This window comes from Vigna unguiculata, chromosome 1, assembly GCF_004118075.2.
Source record: "Vigna unguiculata cultivar IT97K-499-35 chromosome 1, ASM411807v1, whole genome shotgun sequence".
NCBI classification, from domain to species: domain Eukaryota; kingdom Viridiplantae; phylum Streptophyta; class Magnoliopsida; order Fabales; family Fabaceae; genus Vigna; species Vigna unguiculata.
In genome coordinates this window covers 10602285-10610526 of record NC_040279.1, presented here as the reverse complement: position 1 = coordinate 10610526, position 8242 = coordinate 10602285, and the positions used below count along the sequence as shown (strand labels likewise).

Sequence of the window (8242 nt, the reverse complement as noted above, 5' to 3'; positions counted from 1 at the left end):
TTTATTCTATACATAGAAGAAATATGGTTACTTATCCTTCCTATGAAGGTTATGTCTAAATGTAGATTTTCACCCATCCAATTGGGTCCAAAACCTATTGTTTGTACTTCTAAGTTTATGTGATTTATAAAATCCTGTAAAGTTAATGTGAAATTTGGAGCAAGATAAATAAGGGAAAAGGGTTGATTTAAGTCTACCTCTAAAATCCCTATTACACTTTGTGAATCATTATTTTGAAATCTTGAATCGTGTAGAACTATCAAAGCTCTAGCTCCGATCATATGTCTGGCTAAGGATCTGACTCCTATGGTAATTAATCTCATGTGGACATATCTTCCTTGTTGGTTTTGTAATTGTCTCCCTGTTTGTGGAGATATTAGTGGGATTATCTCATAGGTGTTGTCAGGGAGATGAAAATCTTCTATTCTCCTATATCTGTAAAGGCTGGTTCGTTCAGAACTCAACCATCCTATGTTGTATAATTGTCTAGGATTTAGGGAATCTATCCTTGAGTTAGATCCTATATCTGTATTTTGTTGTACATCTACTAAATCTTCTAATCTTCTAATATTAGTAGTTCTTTGTCTATTTAAGAATCTATCTAAAATTTCTGGGTGTTGTATAAGATTTTGACTTCTAGTCTGGTGTTCTCTTAATCTTCTGGGAATTCCAGGGAATCTTTGTGTTTGTGTGCTACCTGTTGTACTATTCATGTTAATATTATCAGTTTGTGTTTGTGTAGAAGTATTGGGTTGTGTTATCATTATAAACTATCATTATTGTTTGTGGCAGGTGCTGCGTTGGTACTTGCAGCTTTTGAATCTTTTTTAGTTATAACTTTGGTAAATTTTTGTGAATTTTTAAAAGTTGTTTTTATAGGTGTATGTGTCCCTAAGGAAAGTTTTGATACTTGCTTTATAAGACCATCTATGTCTTTGGACAAGTTAGTCTTTTTTGTAGAATCAATCATATGATTCAATTTTCTAGAAACTTCTTCTAGAAGAGCTATGATAGTGTTATTTTGTCCTATAAGGACTGTGTGTACAGAATCTACTTCTGAAGTTGGTTTTTTATAACCTACAGGAGGAGAGCTTGTAATTTTTTCAACAGCTGCTAAAGCTGATTTATAGTCAGAGCCCAAGAATGGTTGTATGTTATCCATAAAAAAATAAGAAAGCAGTGTAATTTGAGCAAAGCAATAGTAATCAGGCAAAGCGGAAAAGCAGTAGTAGGGGATGAGAGGCAGGAATCTACGGAATACACTGTAGAGTAATACTTATAAAAGAATATAAATAATCATAAGGCTCAAAAACTCTTTTTTTTTCTTTTTTTTTCTTTTTTTTTTTAAAAAACAAATCTGACTTCGTGTACCTCAACTGCGAGCCAAGGGGTTGTTATACCCAAGTGCTATTAGCACTCCTCTTAATATATACTCCGTAGTTATATGCCCACTACAAGCAATATAACCCAGAATACGCGCAGTGTTTGATTGTTTCTGTCAGATTTAAAACATGTACAAGAAAATATAAGTGTAAAGAGTGTCGCAATATGCAAAGTATTCCTCAACCCACAAAGGAAGATCATCTGGGACTTATAGTTTTGTCGGCTCTACTGCCCTTAACATGCCCGATCTACAAAGGGTATCCTAGCGAATACAAGCCACTTCAATCACACGTATATTCAAAAAGGTATCCAAGGATTTCTCGCTCTGATACCATTGAAAGAGGGGGAAAGAGGGGGAATGAAATATAAACATAAACATAACAGAGGTAAAATTTATGAGAATATAAATCTGGCAAAGCCGGTTAGATATTCTCTCATAAACTTTAATCTCAGCAAGAGAAAATATAAAAAGAAAGATAAAGTTATGTGCAGAAATATGTTTTTAAGCCTTTAAATGATTATCGCATCTTTTAATAAATATTACTCATCACATGCTACTTTGATTTGCTTCTAATACACAGTAAACTCCCAACACATTTTTTCTTTCTTTTCATTTTCTAACTAATCAGATTAAAAAAGAATGTTAGTTTCTATAATTTTATTTTCTTCCTTCCAAACACGATATTAGACTTTTCCGCATAGTAAAATTAGGTGTGTCATAAAAAGTGTTTGTTCTCTTCATAAGTTTAATATAGAAGTAGCAACGTGACCCATATTCCTTACATGCTCCAAGTTATTCCATTTGTCAGTTGACTTAATTATAACTTCTTATTTTTCCTTGAAATTTTGTCATCCACTTTGTTTTCATGATTTAAAATAGTATTATACCAAACCTGTTGCATGGCATCTGACATTAGTGCAGTACATCTAATTAAAACTCTGGCTTTTGGATCACCTTAAATTCATCCTGACCTTACATTAGTCCTAGGACCTGCATACCAAAGCCATTTTCAGTGTTTGGAAGAAATTCATGTTAGATTTAAACCATCTAATAGGGATTTGAACCATCTAACAGGGATTTCCAAAATGAAATGGTTTCAAATTTATAATAACAAAGCTCTGCATAATACCATTTCTCTGATCCACTAGAAAACTCAAGTCCATGGAAGTTAACTTGCTATTGCGAGTTCTTTGTCCCTTGCATAATTCAAATTGCAAACACTTCTAGACTGTCTCTTAGCTAAAAAAAACTTTTTGTTCTTTGAAATGTCCAAACCTGTAAAAATTCGACAGAAGAGGCAAAGCTGAAAGCTTAAAGTTTGTCATACTCGCATAAGCTTATGCAAAAATGACAGAACACAGAGTAGAGAATACCACCTATCGTGCATCTCTGATACTATATTTTTGAGAAAATTGCATTGCACATTTGGCAAGTGACTCTGGTGAAGCACCACCTACAAATTAAAAGCCAAACATTAACTTAAATGCTAAAACACGAATCCTAAACTATTCTCCAAATGGAAACCAAAATAACATATAGATCTATTTGTTTGCAACTTATCTCTCAGAACTAATTTTTAATTTAGAAATAGTCTCAACTAAAAACAATGTAGTCGCCAATTCCATGCTTTGTTTTACATACGATTACTAGTATTATTGAGAAATTATGAGTGTAATAATTGACATGCAATAAAAAGGTATAAAAAGGGAAAGAGTTTATATTGAAATTAGGGGAAATGATTATGGAAAAAGGTAGCAAAATACAAGAGAATGAAAGAGGAAAAGAGAAATGAAACAGATATATGTCAGAAATTGAAAGCTAATAGAAGGAGAAAAGGAAATCCTCAACGATGTTCTTGAGCTTTGCCCCTAATCCAATACAAAAAACACTTGTCAGGGATTGAAATTAGGGATTATGAGAAGTTGAAACTTCAAAAGAAAATCTAATTTGAATAGAAATCAACTTAGGAGTTGGAGAAAAAACTTCGAAAATGAAATTTGCAAGAGGAGAAAAACATTGCTTACAAGAATGGTTTCCATGGAAGAGAAGATGGCTTCCAAAAAATAGAGAAAACACTCGCAACGCAGCAGAAGAAAAAATGACCTACGAAAGGGCCAGGATTGTTGTGAAACACTCTACCCTGAAAACGCGCCAAAAAAACAAATTTATTATGCATCATAAAAATACCAATTATTTAAAAGTTTATGTTAAAATATACCGTCGGTTTTTGAAACCGACTATAAATATTATTACAATTTTTAAAATTTTGTAATATAGTGTCATTTTAATAGAATTGTCGCTAAACATGTGCCACTAAATACTAATTTTCCTCTAGTGGAGGCATAGGTCCTTTTAGAATCACGACACGCACTCGTTCAGTTCCACTATTGGTTTCACTGCTAGGCCCATTTGAAAAATGATTTTTCTAAATTACTGAGATAACTTGAAAAAATATTTCCAATAGACATGTTCATTTAGTATAAAAGAAAAAGGTTATCTCATTCTATCCCAGTTTATTGTAATCTTTTAAACAATAATAATGATTTACAGTTTCATGTCATTATTATCTCTAGATTGAAGTAGTTAGTTTTCATATGTCTATGGCAGCACGTTTGTTTCGGCATAAGCAAATACTTTATATATTTTACATGTCATTATTATATTTTACATTATATTATAAAATAACTTATTATAAATAATATAATATAAAATAAATAGAAACAATGTTACTTTGAATACTTTACTAATACATATTAATGAAGTATTAACAAAGTATCAGTATTTATAAAAGTGAAGCAAACTGAAACTTGTGTTTGATAGTATATCTGTTCTTAGTATATCATATTAGTGTTTAATTTATTGTTTAAAATGCTTTAATTTAGTTCATATTATGTTAGTGATCAAAAGAGGAGTACGATTTCTGAAGTTGTGCTTCAACTATTACAACACCTGTTGTGGATTCTACAATATCAGGTTTGTTATTAGCTTACATTAGCATATTATGGAAGATGTTATTCCTATTGTTATTTAAAATTGTTAATTTTAGAGAGACTTATAATATGTTATCATCTTTTAGATTAAAGATGATGGACAAAGAGTGGACTAAACTTCAAAGATTTAGTAAAGAATATGCCAATGGTGTAGAGTTATTTTTAGATTTTGCATACGTTAGCGGAAGAGCTCAAGGGAATGAGATCTTATGCCCCTGTTCCAAGTGTAGAAATCTTTATTGGGCAACAAGAAGTGTGGTCTATGATCATTTAATAGCTAAAGGATTTCTAAAAGGATACAACACTTGGGTAAACCATGGGGAGTCAATACAATCATTGCGTGCTCCAAGTGATGACGACATGGAAGATAATATAGATGGATTATTGCATGACACATTTAGAAATGTGGTAGAAGGCAGTGGGGACAACACTGGTCCTAATGAGGAAGCAAAAAAGTTCTACAAGTTGATTAATGAAGCAAAACAAGAGTTATATCCTGGATGCCAAAGTTTCTCCAGTCTTTCTTTCATAATCCGAATGTATCTATTGAAATGTCTTCATGGGTGGAGCAATGCCTCATTTTCTGACCTTTTAAAATTATTGAAAGAAGCCATGCCGAATCTAAACATTCCTAAATCTTTTAATAAAACAAAGGTCATGTGTTTATTTCAACAAAAAATGTTACCAAAATGATCCCTTTGTGTTGCCTTCTCAAGTCCACCAATGCTTTTATGTTGAAGATCCTTTTGAAACCAGTAAACATTATGTTCTGAAGACGATTCCAAGAGATTTATTTAATATGGATGATCACTCACAAGTAAATAATTTTGATAATGATGATGAATTCAATTGGGTTAGGGAAGACATGCCTGTAACAGTAGCTGAGAAACCTTCTAAAGATTTGGAGAAAGATTATTCTGATGATCTTGATTTTGATGAGACTTTGTTTGACTATATGGACTAAGAGGAGGATGGCTAGTGTTGATAGAATGGATTTTGTAGTTTGGATCATTTTATGTAACAAGATGCAGAATTGTAAGATAAGTCTCTCTGCTTTAGTTTGACATGAATAAGTCTCTCTGTTTTTCCTATAATTGTAAGATAACTTTTTAAACATTTCCTCATATAATGTGGTGTTGATAGAATGACTCTGTTTTTCTGCTGTTCGTCTCTATTTAAAATTTTGTTATATGTTTGGTTGTACGAACTACAGTTGCTATCATGAAATGTGGTGAATAACTTTTAAAATTTCCTTAGCAAAAGTTCCTCAACTATCAATTGAGCTACTGTACAAATCTTGGTGAAATGTGGTGAAATGTCATTTTGTATAATTGTCCTGTACTGAGAAGAGGGTCTATCTGCTATTTTATCATTGGTTTTTGTTCATTTTAATTACTTTTTTCTTGGTTTGTGTATTTGATTATACCATGGATCAGATTTTCAGCTGGTGTAAGGGTCTGTGTAAAAGGGATTGTTTACAAGATTCTTGAATCCCGAGTAATGGAAGTGTATTGGACAGAAACAGTTCTGCATCTAGAACTTTTTGTTGTTTCAAAAGGAGTTTCCAGGAATTAACGAATTAGTTGTTTTAAACCCTTTTATGGCTAAAAAATGTTTCATTTTCTATGCTGATTGAGTGCGGGGATTATTAGGTATATGCTGATTAACTATGATACACAGTTGTAAAGGTCATGATTGAACAAAAAATACAAGTATAGAACACATGTTAGTAGGTGGTTTATGTCACTTTATCCCTCAAGTCTTTTTCTTTTCTGTTGTAAATTTCAATGTTTCTAATTCAGGTGCAGTTGGTTTTTTCGCAGAAGAACCTTTAAATGTTTTCATCGAGAGATCTATCCATTGAAACTGTGTGCAACCATTTCTTTTCATGACAGTATCAATTGAGCTACTGTACAAATCTTGTTACTGTACAATTTTGGCAGGTCTATATCAACATAAATATGTAGCCATTAAATTGATTTATTTTATGTTGCAGGTCAACTTTAAAGAGGAACACATAACAGTGATAATGGTGATAAATTAATTTCTTATTACACTAACACAATGTATCGAAGTTAAGCTCTGAATGAAAATTTGGCTTCCAAATTTTATTGCTAAATTTTACTACAAATTCTTGAAGTCAAGGAAGCAGTTGAAGAAGCTACAAATTGTAGTTGAATATCTCTAAGAACCATATTTTGTGTACAACTTTAACAAACTCATATTTCTTCCAAGCCACATTTAGGTTCATTTATGTGACATTTCAGGGATACACAAAATCTGCAACTCTAGAATAAGCTTGAATAGAAAACTTATTATTGTCTATTCTTCATCTCTTTATCACTTATATGTTTATTATTCTTCATATCTGCATCACTTCTCACTTATATGTATTTCCTTGCTTGTTAGTTATGCTTAATTGCATTTTTTTTCTTACTTATTTTTGCTCTTAACTTCCTAAAAGGGTAGATGAAACCTCGAGGCAGCAACATTCAAATGAATGCTTCAAGTATGGAACTTCCTCGAGTAAAATCAAGTAAAGAATTGCTAAGGAAAATGAAAATTACACATGGAAAGATGACAAGCAATCAATGTAGAACTACTGCACCTAGAATTGCTGCTGAAACACAACTAAACTTGCCTACTTTTAAGTTGCATGACCATGCAAATTTGGATAGGAGGCTTAGCTCGAGAAATCAGAATGGGAAACTCAAGAAAAAGGCAACAAATGTAGCTGATAAATCAAAGGAAAAGCTACTACAAATTGAAAGAGCATTCACTCAAGTCACTAATTCAAATGTTGATCAACAACCCAATAAAAAGGGAGTGTCACAAGAGGAAAATTCTAAGAAAAGGAGATTGCCTATGAAAGGAAGGATGGTAGATGATAACTCAAGATCTAAGGAAGGACTAGTGATTGAAGATGTTGAATCAATGACAAGACTAGGTGCTGCTCCTAAGGATACAAAAACAAAATTGGGGTCAATGTCAATTGATCAATTTCTTAAAGAAAATGGAAGCACTGATGATGAAGACGAAAATATTCAAAATGGAAGTGAGGAGGCAGAACAATATGTTGGAGAAGGAAATACATACCAAGATGAAGATGGTGAATTGAATGAAAAAGAAGGTAAATATTTTATTATTAGCATTTGACAATTTGTTTTTCATATGTAATATTTAATTTTGTGAGTTGAATGTCAAAATAGGGACAAAGAAGAAAAGAACAAGAGGACCAACTCAATGCTTATCAATACACGGAAGATCAATGCAAGACCGTCCAGAAGTTGTATTGGACGCAGATGGCGAACCTATTGGTCCGACTGACAAAATTGTAACTGACTTGAGTTATTTCCTTGGCACAATAGCGAGGAATTCAACCTTTTGTCCCTTGATTTACACAAGTTTCAAAGTTGTACTCAAAGATAAAGATAATAAGGCTCATATATGGACATATGTTCTGGTATGAAAACTAAACTTATATTGATTTGGCGACATAAATATTTCTTAAAATTCATCCATTTAATGTTTTTTTATGTAGGAAAAGTTCAATATTAGTGATAAAGGAGAGAAACCCATATTTACTCGTATAAATGATGCATGGAGACGCTACAAAAGTTTTATCAAGAAAAATCACTTTTCAAAGTACTCCACATTGAAGGATCGGCTAAAATATCGTCCTTTATTCCTTTCTGAAGCTCATTTCAAACAATTGCTCAAATATTGGAACATTAGTACTATCCAGGTAAGTTTATTTGATGTCTTATTATGTTAAAGCTATGTGTTACAATCTACCTTGATTGTTATTTTTCTTTTATCCTAATGTAGAGCATTAGCGAAAGAAATGCTGCAAATAAAGCTAAGCAAA

At 32.1% G+C, this 8242-nt stretch overlaps 1 long non-coding RNA gene across 1 annotated transcript; it reads right to left on the bottom strand.

Annotated features, from left to right (window-relative positions):
* Positions 1-2214: 2214 nt before the first annotated feature.
* On the bottom strand, positions 2215-3529 carry LOC114175381. The gene is made up of 4 exons (XR_003602829.1): positions 3409-3529; positions 2761-3252; positions 2514-2659; positions 2215-2374 (listed from the first exon to the last, which is right to left on the bottom strand). It is a non-coding gene; the product is annotated as an uncharacterized LOC114175381 (long non-coding RNA).
* Between the last annotated feature and the right edge of the window lie 4713 nt (positions 3530-8242).